The 13,790-nt window shown below is 46.5% G+C and overlaps 2 long non-coding RNA genes across 2 annotated transcripts; one reads left to right on the top strand and one right to left on the bottom strand.

Annotated features, from left to right (window-relative positions):
* Nucleotides 1-7,449: 7,449 nt before the first annotated feature.
* On the bottom strand, nt 7,450-8,009 carry LOC120975379 (uncharacterized). The gene is made up of 3 exons (XR_005771150.2): nt 7,876-8,009; nt 7,665-7,767; nt 7,450-7,557 (listed from the first exon to the last, which is right to left on the bottom strand). It is a non-coding gene; the product is annotated as an uncharacterized lncRNA (long non-coding RNA).
* A 4,738-nt stretch (nt 8,010-12,747) lies between these two features.
* LOC141020937 (uncharacterized) lies at nt 12,748-13,456 on the top strand. The gene is made up of 2 exons (XR_012180932.1): nt 12,748-12,991; nt 13,100-13,456. It is a non-coding gene; the product is annotated as an uncharacterized lncRNA (long non-coding RNA).
* Nucleotides 13,457-13,790: the final 334 nt, after the last annotated feature.

Below are 13,790 nucleotides of genomic sequence, written 5' to 3'. Positions count from 1 at the left end.
TGGCTGGCTACCCTCTTAGTCACCACTGGCATGGCGCGCTCTGGGGTTTTTACTGATGTAAGTTCATGTCTACCGCGTAGTCCTTCCAGCGTGGAGTGTTACCATGGTGAAAGATCGGGTAGAGACAAATGGAGAAGAGTGAAACAAGCTCCAAGAGTTTGCTGTTGCAAACTTGGCAACATCCTAGAGATTAAACCAGAGAGGGTAAATGGTAAAATTGATGTCCGGGAGGCTTGGGGTAGAAAGGACTACGGTCCTGGGAGTTTTGAGGTAAAACGGACAACTATTTATCATACATGCTATACAACCACCAAAACTGACCCAGAAACTTAATCATGATCAAACACTCACTAGGAGTGATGGATTGGGCTATAACTTGGCAAAGCCTGATGATTTGAACATACCATGATGCTGTAAAAAGTTCATACCAAATGGATTCGCCAAAATGGTACTTTCTTCACAGCTATCATTTCTGTCCAAAAACTTCAGAAAAATCCTCCGGGCAATTGGTCAAGTGAAATGAGCCACAATCTTGTGGAGATAGGTTATATGAGTAGGAGAAGGCCTGGAAACATTATCAGCCATAATGGAGCAAGATAAAATACACTTGCTTCACAAACTGAAAATTTGGACAGAAATCAAGAATTGCTCCTGTGCTCACATAGTTCACTGAAATGACCTGAATTTGGGTGGAGGCTAATTATTTGAAATATAGGAGAGGATGGAAAAGTTTCATCCCATTTGGAAACACTATGAAGGTACTTCCTTCACAAACTTGTGTTCTGGTTAGAAGCTTTGAAAAATTGCACAGGGAGCTAGGATGAATGGATTGAGCTCATCTTTGGTATCCATGGGTTATTTAACAATGTTAAACACCCTGCCAAATTGCAGCTCAATTGGACTTAACAATAAAGCACTTCCTTTGCAAAATTTCAGAGAAGGCAGAAACTTGCATTGGATCATGTGCCAAATTTTGAACTGTGGAATCATGATATTAGGATGGAACTAGTGATTATATAGCAAGGACAAGCTCCACAATTTATGTGGGAATTTTCTCTGCTATAAAAATAGTAGTTCCTTTGGAAATTGGCAGAAATGCAATATTGGCATTAAATAGGAAAAGAAAATTTTCCTTATTTAATTATGGCCAATATACTTGTCAGAGCTTGGATTAGGCATAAGAATCAACTCCACCAATTCTCATGAATTTAGGAGATGGCTAGATATGCCTTTGGATTTTATTCCTCAGAAAGGCAAGAAAAGGAATAAATCATAATTCAAAAATATTGCATTGGACTTGGCAATATTTTTGCATATCCAAGGTTAAGAAAGATAGGATGATCTCCGGGATCAATTGGGAGGATCAACAGAACAAGGAAAATGGTGGCTCCTTTGTAATCACAAGGACATATCCAAATTCCAAAAATTTGGAATTAGGGTTTAAGAGGAATTGAGCTGATGCAAATGAGGTTTTTCCCACTGAAAAAGACATGAGCAGGATTTTGAAAGGTTGGAAATGACAAAATTTTCTCAGGGTCATCCAGCAAACTCAGGAGAAAATTTTGAAAATGAGTGCCAGGAGAGAATAACAGCACAAAAATTGATAACACAATTTTGGGGATATGTCCTTTGTGCTTACAAAGGAGCCATCATTTTCCTTGATCTGTTGATCCTCCCAATTGTTCCCAGAGACCATTCTACCTTTCTGAAACTTGGATATGCAAAAATATTGCCAAGTCCCATGCAATATTTTTGAATTATGATTTATTCCTTTTCTTGCCTTTCTGAGGAATAAAATCCAAAGGCATATCTAGCCATCTCCTAAATTCATGAGAATTGTTGGAGTTGATGGTTATGCCTAATCCAAGCTCTGGCAAGTATATTGGCCATAATTAAATAAGGAAAATTGCCTTTTCCTATTTAATGCCAATATTGCATTTATGCCAATTTCCAAAGGAACTACTATTTTTATAGCAGAGAAAATTCCCACATAAATTGTGGAGCTTGTCCTTGCTATATAATCACTAGTTCCATCCTAATATCATGATAAATCAGTTCAAAAATTTGGCACATGATCCAATGCAAGTTTCTGCCTTCTCTGAAATTTGGCAAAGGAAGTGCTTTATTCCTAAATCCAATTGAGCTGCAATTTGGCAGGGTGTTTAACATTGATAAATAATCAATTTATGCCAAATATCAGCTCAATCCATTCATCCTAGCTCCCTGTGCAATGTTTCAAAGTTTCTGACCAGAATGCAACTTTATGAAGGAACTACCTTCATAGAGTTTCAAAATGGGATGAAACTTTGCCATCCTCTCCTATATCTCAAATCATCATCCTCCACCCAAATTCAGTTCATTTCATTGAACTATGTGAGCACGGGAGCAATTCTTGTTTTTTGTCAAAATTTTCAGTTTGTGAAGCAAGTGTATTTTATCTTGCTCCATTATGGCTGATAATTCTTCTAGGCCTTCTCCTACTCACATAACATATCTCCACAAGATTGTGGCTCATTTCACTTGACCAATTGCTCTGAGGATTTTTCTGAAGTTTTTGGACAAAAATGATAGCTGTGAAGGAAGTACCATTTTGGTGAGTCCATTTGGTATGAACTTTTTACAGCATCATGGTATGTTCAAATAATCAGGCTTTGCCAAGTTATAGCCCAATCCATCACTCCTAGTGAGTGTTTCATCATGATTAAGTTTCTGGGTCAGTTTGGGTGGTTGTACAGCAACTATGGTAAATAGTTGTCCATTTTACCTCAAAACTCCCAAGACCGTAGTCCTTTCTACCCTAAGCCTCCCAGACAACTAGTTTACCATTTACCCTCTCTGGAGCTTGGTTTACTCAGCTCAATTTGTCTCTGCCCGTTTCTTTACCATGGTAATACTCCACTTCTGAAGCACTACGCGGTAGACATGAACTTACATAAGTAAAAACCCCAGAGCGCGCCATGCCAGTGGTGACTACAAGGGCAGCCAGCCCAAACGGTGGTCTAGCCACTGTTGTCGTCGGCAGCGCTGCTCCGACCGTCCCTGGCCTTGCCATTAATGTCCTATAGCCCCCCTCGTCGTCATCTTCCCTCTACACCGCTGCCCCCCTTCGTTTTCTTCTCTGGAGAGCCGTGCCAACGACCGGAATAGTGCGCTCCTGTGCATCGTCGTCTTTCTCCTCGATGTCCTCTTCCTCCATTCATCCTTGAGCTTTGCTCGATTCCGTGAGCCTCTAGCGCTCGTCCTCACCCTCCTCGTCGCCTTCCCGCCGCTTCCCGTGAGTATTGGCCGCGTCTGCCGACACTGCGCCCCTCGCCAGCGCACGGACACGTCGCCTGCTGAATACCACCTCCTCGATCCCTCTCGCGGCTATTTAAGCACGCCCCGAGCATCCTCGCAGTCCACAACCCCCTCTCTGAGCCTCTCCCTGAGCTCAGAGCCTCTCTCTGACCCCATCACCACCGTGGTCGCCGCCTCGGGTCTCTCCCGATTCCGGCGATGCCGTGTTTCCCTCTCCGTTCCTCCACCACCACAGCATCCCCCATGCTCCAGTGAGCCTCCCCATAGCCTCGGATTCCTCTCTCCCTCACCAGAACCCTGTGACCACTGGCGGCCGAAGCCCTGCTCCGCCGCAAGCCTTGCTGCGGCCGCTGCGAAGCTCTCCGGCGGCAGCAACCACCACCCCGAGATGCGCCTCTCCGTCCTCCGCATTTCGGTAGGTCGCACGACCCGCAAGGTGGCCGGAGTCGCCGGCGATCCGCGTCGGGGCGATCCCCTGCCTTGGCTCGTCGCGCCCCCGAGCGGGAGGAAGAAGAAGGCCAGGCGGGCCCCGCCCAGCGTTGACCCTGCCTCTGGGCCCCGCCTGTCGGCCTCTGCACGCTGACCAGGCCGGCTCGCTGAGCTGGCGTAAGTGGAGACGCCCCACGCGAATGCACTTTCGTTTCTCGAAAGCGTACTTCGTCGCGGCTTCAGAGAGAAATGCGTTTTCGTTTTCTAAAAACGTACTTTCTGTCGCCTGCGGTCACTAATGCGCTTTCCTTTAGTCGAAGCGTATTCCTCCTCTTCTTCGGGCCAGAATGCGCTTTCCTCTCTGGAAAGCGTATTTCTGAGAAAGACGCGATCTGTTTTTCTGTTAGGGGCCAGTTTGTAAGGATTTTCTTTACACATAGGTCGCTGGTACTTAAACGGTCATATCTTTTTACCCGTAGCTCCGAATCAGGTGATTCCAAAGCCCATGTCTTCGTTTCGTCGAGCCCGTTCCATTGATATCATTTTCATAATATTTTCACATAGTGAAAATGACCATTTTTCCCTTGCACGTAAACAGCCCCTCCGAGAGAGAACTGTTTCCGGCAAATCTTTCCGCGATCGTTTCGCACTTTTTCTCGGAGTATTCCTCGACCCCCAGGCAAGCCAACCTCTTATCATGAGCCCCGAACGTGCATGTTGACTTTGCTTGCACCTTGTGTGTGTGTAGTTGCAATTGTTTCATATCGTTTTCGTCTGAAGTTATTCCATTTATGCCTGTCATGCATGCTTATGTTTTCATGATACCTTGTCCATGCTAATTAAAATGTTATTATTTGCCATGTCACTACTCTACTTTATTTTCATGGCATTGTTATAAGATGTTATGATGATTGAAATGCACCGTGATATGCTAGTACTTGATATTGTCATGCTCTATATTTGATAGTTTTGTACTTGAGAAGTTCGATATTTTGTCCATCCATTTGTACGCTGCATCCTCATTGTTGCACTCATGTTTAATATGCTCATGATGATGGAGAAGAAAATAAAATGACTTAATAATAACAAACCTCCTCCGTCATCGATGGGATCGAGGCATAGTGCCACCAAATCGAACTTTTTCAGTGCAGCCACATTTGCCTTTGTGGGAAGGCCTTAATGCGAGCTATTGTCGTGACCTCTCGCCGGTACCTCCCACTAGGGAAGGTTATGGGCGTGCTTACCCTGATCAAGTAAGCGGACATAACCTTGTGTGCTCGTTTTTGAGATTTTTGGTACCAGTCCCCGAGTGGGAGTGTCCCCGAGTGGGAGTGTCCCCGAGTGGGAGTTGACCACGACGGTGGTCGGGGTGTCATTGGTAGACACGGGGCCACCTAGGACCAGCCCGTTGGGGATCGGGTCGGAGTGGCCGGGAGAGCGTCATGGCAGTAGGTTGGTTTCGTCGGAATGCCGTTGGTCCACCCGAATGGGATGACGAGGCCATCGGTTCCGTGGTGTGGGTACAGTGTGCTACCTCTGCAGAGTGTATAAAGTCTACTGATAGCAACAGTTCGTAGTAGGTCCCACTATCAGGTCTTGGTCGAAATGGAGGATAAACCTGAAATAATTAAATTGGTAAATAAATATGTGATAACAAAAATATGGTGACTTGGACTATGAGATAGTCATGAGAAGTCACGACGATGTTTTGATATGATCACGAGACGAGGTCTCAATAAGTGTTAGTCATGGTTGTGATCGCCGGAATGATCACCGCTCGGTTGCGAGGCAACACGTTGTGATCGCCGGAATGATCACCGCTCAGATCGGGGTGCCACAGGGCATGGTATCGCCCTGTGGCACCCCGATCCGTTTGGAGCAGGGGGCCTTCGCACGTCAGCCCAGGATAACAACTGACGCACGACAGGTCCATAATACAACATTCCAGGTACAATAATATTCATCAAATACATGTGCATCAGAGTGCATCATTGATGAATACAATCATCTGGCATAGCCATAAGGCTAGAAAATAACAGCGGAAGTCTATTAAAATGGCGGCGGAAGTCTTGGTTTGACAGCATAACAACTCTGGCTGGGCTCCACAACTCACAGGACTGGCAAGATTACGGCCTAGCATGACGGATCAAGCGAGCAATACGGGATGATCTACAAAACTGGCATGACATGCCAGGTCAGTACATTGAATGTACTTGCAACACAACCAAATACGTAGCATCCAAACAAGCAGAAGACAAAGCAAGAACCGAGCGCATGCAACACCCTATCTCATATCAATTACTAAACATGGCATGATAAAAATCAACTAAGCATGAACAAAATCATAACATCTACTAACATGGCAATGACATGGCATATCAGAACATGATTATAACATGGTAATAGCAAAACCTATCATATCATCTCAATCATGGCATAATTTAACATATAAATCAACGCATCGCATGGCATCGTGAAACTATGCTGAAAATAAACTACCGATTATATCAATGCAGACATAGCATGTTAACTATATACAATCATCTTATGTTCTGCCTTGGTTTTTAAATGCAACATATTACTCATGCAATGCAACCAAACTTGTGCACCGAGTCCCTCGGACTCTCTTACCAACGTGTTGCCTCGCAACCGAGCGGTGAACTTTCCGGCGATCACAACCATGACCAACACTTGGTCTCCAACACTCACCGAGACCTCGTCTCGTGATCATATCAAACCATTGCCGTGACTTCTCACGACTATCTCATAGTGCAAGTCATCATATTTTTGTTATCACATATTTATTTACGAATTTAATTATTTCAGGTTTATCCTCCATTTCGACCAAGACCTGATAGTGGGACCTACTACGAACTGTTGCTATCGATAGATTTTATACACTCTGCAGAGGTAGCACACTGTACCCACACCACGGAACCCATGGCCTCGTCATCCCATTCGGGTGGACCAACGGCATTCCGACGAAACCAACCTACTGCCATGACGCTCTCCCGGCCACTCCGACCCAATCCCCAACGGGCTGGTCCTGGGTGGCCCCGTGTCTACCAAAGACACCCCGGCCACCGTCGTGGTCAACTCCCACTCAGAGACACTCCTACTCGGGGACTGGTACCAAAAATCTCAAAAACGAGCACACAAGGTTATGTCCGCTTACCTGATCAGGGTAAGCACGCCCATAACCTTCCCTAGTGGGAGTCACCGGCGAGAGGTCACGACAATAGCTCGCATTAAGGCCTTCCCAGAAAGGCAAATGTGACTGCACTGAAAAAGTTCGATTTGGTGGCACTATGCCTCGATCCCATCGATGACGGAGGAGGTTTGTTATTATTAAGTCATTTTAATTCCTTCTCCATCATCATGAGCATGAATGCAACAATGAGCATGCAGCATACAAATGCATGAACAAAATATTGAACTTCTCAAGTGCACAACTATAGCATAAAGAACGTGACAATACCAAGTAATAGCATATCAACGGTGCATTACAATCCTCATAACATTTTATAATGATGGCATGCAAATAAAGTAGAGTAGTGACATGGCATTATTAATAATAACATTCTAATTAGCATGGCAAAGATATCATGAAAACACAAGCGTGCATGACAGGCATAATGGAATAACTGTAGACGAAAACGATGCGAAACAACTGCAACTACACACACACACACAAGGTTCAAGCAAAGTCAACATGCAAGTTCGGGGCTCATGATAAGAGGTTGGCTTGCCTGGGGGTCGATAAATACTCCGGGAAAAAGTGTGAAACGACCGCCGAAAAAGTTGCCGAAAACAGTTCTCTCTCGGAGGGGGCTGTTTAGGGCAAGGGCAAAATGGTCATTTTCACTATATGAAAACATTGTGAAAATGATACCAACGGAAAGGGCTCGACGAACAGAGAACGTGAGCGCTGGAATCACCTCAATCGGAGTTACGGTTGAAAAGTTGTGGCCGTTCACTTTTTAGGCAGAAAATGCACTAAAGCAGTGAACGTTCACAAAATAAGCACTTCGGCGGGCGGGGCTGATAAGAGAAAATGCATTTCAGAAAACACGTCTTCATAACACTGAAAGCGTATTCCTGACAGAAGAAGCAGCAGAGTACGCATTCTTTAACCGGAGACGTACTTACATGAAATGCGCTTCCACTTAATCCAGTCAGCAGGTCCGCCACGTCAGCGCTGAGACAATGACAGGCGGGGCCCACGGCATCTTCCCTCTCCTCCCGCCTGACCTTCTTCTCCAGCGCGATGCGGAGAACATGGGCAAGCCGGCCGCCGACCTGGCCGTCGCCTCGCTGCTCCTCGGGGCCGGGTGACAAGCGGAGGGGCTCCGCCACTCCACGCCGTGCCTGCTGGTGACCGCGGGGTCACGTGGGACGGCCCACAGTGCCGACGCCACGACTCGGGCGCCATGGCCGGAGCAAGGCAGGGTCAGGGTCGCAACGACAGGGCTTCCCCGGCAGAACTGGAGGGCGGCGGAGACTCCACAGGATCCAGAGAGAGTAGGGGACGCCGAAGAAAGGGAGGCGAAGGGCCATGGCCAAGAAGTGGCTGAGGGGGATCCGCGTCGATGCTTCGGCCATGGAGCGGATAGGGGAGCTCCAAGGCGAGGGGGAGAGCTATGGGTGTCGAGGGGAGGAGTGGAAGGGGTCGGGGAAGCTGCAGATGAGCTCGGACGAGGCGCGGACGGGCTATATATAGCCGGAGCAAGGGCACCCGAGCTGAGCTCAGCCGAGCGAGTCCGGCCACGGCTCTGCCGGCCGCAGCAGTCACGGGAGCGCACGGGAAGGCGACGAGGAGGGTGCGGACGAGCGCCAGGGAGTCACGAAGAGGAGCAGCGCTCGGAGACGAACGAAGGAAGAGGACAGGGGTGAGGAAGAAGACGATGGCCACAGTAGCGTACTGTTCGATCGTTGGCACGGCTCGCCGGAGAAGAAAATGAAGGGGGCCAAAGGTCCAGAGGGAAGAGGACGCTGAGGGGGAACTGTTGGACATTAATGGCGAGGCCAGAGCCTGGTCGGAGCAGCGCTGCCGAAGACAACAGTGGCTAGACCACCGTTTTGGCTGGCTGCCCTCGTAGTCAGCACTGGCATGGCGCGCTCTGGGTTTTTTTACTGATGTAAGTTCATGTCTACCGCGTAGTCCTTCGTAACTTGAGTGTTACTACGGTAAAGAGAGGGGCAGAGACAAAGTGAGCTGAGTAAACCAAGCTCCACAAGTTTGCTGTTGCAAACTTGGCAACATCCTAGAGATAAAACAAGAGAGGTTAGATGGTAAAATGGTTGTCTGGGAGGCTTAGGGTAGAAAGGACTACGGTCCTGGGAGTTTTGAGGTAATTTGGACAACTATTTACCATAGTTGTTGTACAACCACCAAATCTGACCCAGAAACTGAATCATGATGAAGCACTCACTAGAAGTGATGGATTGAGCTAAAACTTAGCAAAGCCTGATGATTTGGACATACCATGATGCTGTAAAAAGTTCATATCAAATGGACTTACCAAAATGGTACTTCCTTCACAGCTACCATTTCTGTCCAAAAAATTCAAAAAAATCCTTAGGGAAATTGGCCAGATGAAATGAGCCCAAATCTTGTGGAGATAGGTTATATGAGTAGGAGAAGGCCTGGGAAAATTATAAGCCATAATGCAGCAAGCTATAATACACTTGCTTCACAAACTGAAAATTTGGACAGAAAACAAGAGTTGCTCCTGTGCTCACATAGTTCAAAGAAATGAACTGCATTTGGGTGGAGGCTAATGATTTGATATATAGGAGAGGATGGAAAAGTTTCATCCCATTTTGAAACTCTATGAAGGTACTTCCTTCACAAAGTTGTATTCTCGTCAGAAACTTTGAAAAATTGCACAGGGAGCTAGGATGAATGGATTGAGCTCATATTTGGTATCCACGGGTTGTTTACCAATGTTAAACACCCTGCCAAATTACAGCTCAATTGGAATAAGTAATAAAGCACTTCCTTTGCAAAATTTCAGAGAAGGCAGAAACTTGCATGGGGTCATGTGCCAAAATTTTGAACTGAGGAACATGAGATTAGGATGGATCTAGTGATTATATATCAAGGACAAGCTCCACAATTTATGTGTGAATTTTCTCTACTATAAAAATAGTAGTTCCTTTGGAAAATGGCAGAAATGCAATATTGGCATTAAATAGGAAAAGGCAATTTTCCTTATTTAATTATGGCCAATATACTTGCCAGAGCTTGGATTAGGCATAAGTATCAACTCCACCAATTCTCATGAATTTAGGAGATGGCTAGCTATGCCTTTGGAGTTTATTCCTCTGAAAGGCAAGAAAAGGAATAAATCACAATTCAAAAATATTGCATGGGACTTAGGAATATTTTTGCATATCCAAGTTTCAGAAAGATAGGAGGATCTCTGGGAACAATCGGGAGGATCAACAGATCAAGGAAAATGATGGCTCCTTTGTTAGCACAAAGGACCTATCCAAATTCCAAAAATTTGGAATTAGGGTTTGAGAGGATTTGAGCTGATGCAAATGAGGTCTTGCCCACTGAAAAAGACATGAGCAAGGTTTTGAAAGGTTGGAAATGACAAAATTTCTCAGAGTCATCCAGCAAACTCAGGAGAAAATTTTGAAAATGAGTGCCAGGAGAGTTGTAATAGCCCCAAAATTGATGAATTTGGATATGTCCTTTGTGCTTACAAAGGAGCCATCATTTTCCTTGATCTGTTGATCCTCCCAATTGTTCCCAGAGACCATTCTACCTTTCTGAAACTTGGATATGCAAAAATATTGCCAAGTCCCATGCAATATTTTTGAATTTTGATTTATTCCTTTTCTTGCCTTTCTGAGGAATAAAATCCAAAGGCATATCTAGCCATCTCCTAAATTCATGAGAATTTGTGGAGTTGATGCTTATGCCTAATCCAAGCTCTGGCAAGTATATTGGCCATAATTAAATAAGGAAAATTGCCTTTTCCTATTTAATGCCAATATTGCATTTCTGCCAATTTCCAAAGGAACTACTATTTTTATAGCAGAGAAAATTCCCACATAAATTGTGGAGCTTGTCCTTGCTATATAATCCCTAGTTCCATTCTAATCTCATGTTCCTCAGTTCAAAAATTTGGCACATAATCCAATGCAAGTTTCTGCCTTCTCTGAAATTTTGCAAAGGAAGTGCTTTATTCCTAATTCCAATTGAGCTGCAATTTGGCAGGGTGTTTAACATTGGTAAATAACCCATCGATACCAAAGATAAGATCAATCCATTCATCCTAGCTCCCTGTGCTATTTTTCAAAGTTTCTGACCAGAATGCAATTTTGTGAAGGAAGTACCTTCATAGAGTTTACAAATGGGATGAAACTTTTCCATCCTCTCAAGTATCTCAAATCATTAGCTTCCAACCAAATTCAGTTCATTTCATGGAACTATGCGAGCACAGGAGCAATTCTTGTTTTCTGTCCAAATTTTCAGTTTGTGAAGCAAGTGTATTTTATCTTCCTCCATTATGGCTGACAATTTTTCCAGGCCTTATCCTACCCATATAACCTATCTCCACAAGATTGTGGCTCATTTCACTTGACCAATTGCCCTGACGATTTTTCTGAAGTTTCTGGACAGAAATGATAGCTGTGAAGGAAGTACCATTTTGGTGAGTCCATTTGGTATGAACTTTTTACAGCATCATGGTATGTTCAAATCATCAGGCTTTGCCAAGTTATAGCCCAATCCATCACTCCTAGTGAGTGTTTCATCATGATTAAGTTTCTGGGTCAGTTTTGGTGGTTGTACAGCAACTATGGTAAATAGTTGTCCATTTTATCTCAAAACTCCCAGGACCGTAGTCCTTTCTACCCCAAACCTCCCGGACATCAAGTTTACCATTTATCCTCTCTAGTTTAATCTCTAGGATGTTGCCAAGTTTGCAACAGCAAACTTGTGGAGCTTGTTACGCTCATCTCCATTTGTCTCTGCCCGATCTTTCACCATGGTAACACTCCACGCTGGAAGGACTACGCGGTAGACATGAACTTACATCAGTAAAAACCCCAGAGCGCGCCATGCCAGTGGTGACTACGTGGGCAGCCAGCCAAAACGGTGGTCTAGCCACTGTTCGCGTCGGCATCCCTGCTTCGACCGGCTCTGGCCCCGCCATTAATGCCCAGCAGTTCCCCCTCGGCGTCGTCTTCCCTCTGGACCTCTGGCCCCCTTCATTTTCCTCTCCGGTGAGCCGTGCCAACGACGGAAACAGTGCGCTCCTGTGCATCGTCTCCTTCCTCCCCGGTGTCCTCTTCCTCCGTTCGTCTCCGAGCGCTGCTCGTCTCCGTGAGCCTCTGGCGCTCGTCCACTTCCCTCCTCGTCGGCTTCCCCCTTCCCCCCGTGACTGCTGCGGACGGCAGAGCCTCAGCTGGACGCGCTCGGCGGAGGCCAGCTCGGGCGCCTTTGCCCCGGCTATAAATAGCCCGCCCTCGAGCCTCTGGAGATCATCAGCAGCCCCTCCCCACTTCTCTACGCCTCCCCAACCCCTCCTCTCATCCCCGGAGTCGCTCCTCGACCTCAACCGTCGCCATAGCCGCCACCTCGGGTCTCGCCCGATTCTGGTGATCCCGAGCTCCCCTCGCCGTTTCTCCGTCACCTCTGCATCCCCCATGCTCCGATGATCCTCCCCGTGGCCTCGGCCTCTCCTCTTCCCCACCGTAGCCCCGTGTCCGCCGGCGACCGAAGCTCCTCCCCACCGTGGGCCTTGCTGCTCTCTCTGTAGCGCCTCTCGCCGGCAACAAAGACCTCCATCCGATGCGCCTCTCCGCCCTAATCTTCTGGGTAGGTCGTGCGCCTCGAGAGGTGGCCGGACGCGCCGGCAATCGCTGTCGAGACGATCTCGTCCCTCGGCATCGCTCGATCCCGAGCGGGAGGTTGAAGAAGCCAGGCCAGGCGGGCCCTTTCCCGCGCGGCCCCACCTGTCGGCGACCGTAGGGCTTGGCCCCGCTGGCCACGTCGGATAAGTGGCGGCGCCCCGCCGAGAAACTGTTTTCCGTACGCGAAAGCGTATTCCGGGAAGTGCGCTTTCAGTCGCCGAAAGCGTATTCCTCCTCTTATTCGGGCCAGAATGCGCTTTCCTCTCTGGAAAGCGTATTCCTGAGAAAGACGCGATCTGTTTTTCTGCCAGGGGCCAGTTTGTAATGATTTTCTTTACAAATAGGTCCGTGGTAGTTAAACAATCATATCTTTTTACCCGTAGCTCCGAATCAGGTGATTCCAAAGCCCACGTCTTCGTTTCGTCGAGCCCGTTCCGTTGATATAATTTCCATAATATTTTCACACAGTGAAAATGACCTTTTTGCCCTTGCCCGTAAACAGCCCCCTCCGAAAAGGAACTGTTTCCGGCAAATCTTTTCGCGATCATTTCGCACTTCTTCCCGGAGTATTTGTCGCCCCCAGGCAAGCCAACCTCTTATCATGAGCCCCGAACTTGCATGTTGACTTTGCTTGCACCTTGAGTGTGTGTGTAGTTGCAGTTGTTTTATATCGTTTTCATCGGTAGTTATTTCTTTATGCCTATCTTGCATGCTTGTGTTTCATGATACCTTTGCCATGCTAATTAGAATGTTATTATTAATAATGCCATGCCACTACTCTACTTTATTTGCATGTCATCGTTATAAACTATTATGAGGATTGTAATGTACCGTTGATATACTATTGTCGTGTCCTTTATGTTATAGTTGTGCACTTGAGGAGTTCAATATTTTGTTCGTGCATTTGTATGCGGCATGTTGCACTCATGTTAAATATGTTCATGATGATGGAGAAGGAAATAAATGACTTAATAATAACAAACCTCCTCCGTCATCGATGGGATCGAGGCATAGTGCCACCAAATCGAACTTTTTCAGTGCAGCCACATTTGCCTTTCTGGGAAGGCCTTAATGCGAGCTATTGTCGTGACCTCTCGCCGGTGACTCCCACTAGGGAAGGTTATGGGCGTGCTTACCCTGATCAGGTAAGCGGACATAACCTTGTGTGCTCCTTTTTGAGATTTTTGGTACCA

Source organism: Aegilops tauschii, chromosome 3, assembly GCF_002575655.3.
Source record: "Aegilops tauschii subsp. strangulata cultivar AL8/78 chromosome 3, Aet v6.0, whole genome shotgun sequence".
Classification (NCBI taxonomy): domain Eukaryota; kingdom Viridiplantae; phylum Streptophyta; class Magnoliopsida; order Poales; family Poaceae; genus Aegilops; species Aegilops tauschii.
The sequence above is the reverse complement of the archived record's forward strand: the minus strand, read 5'-3'. Positions and strand labels throughout refer to the sequence as shown.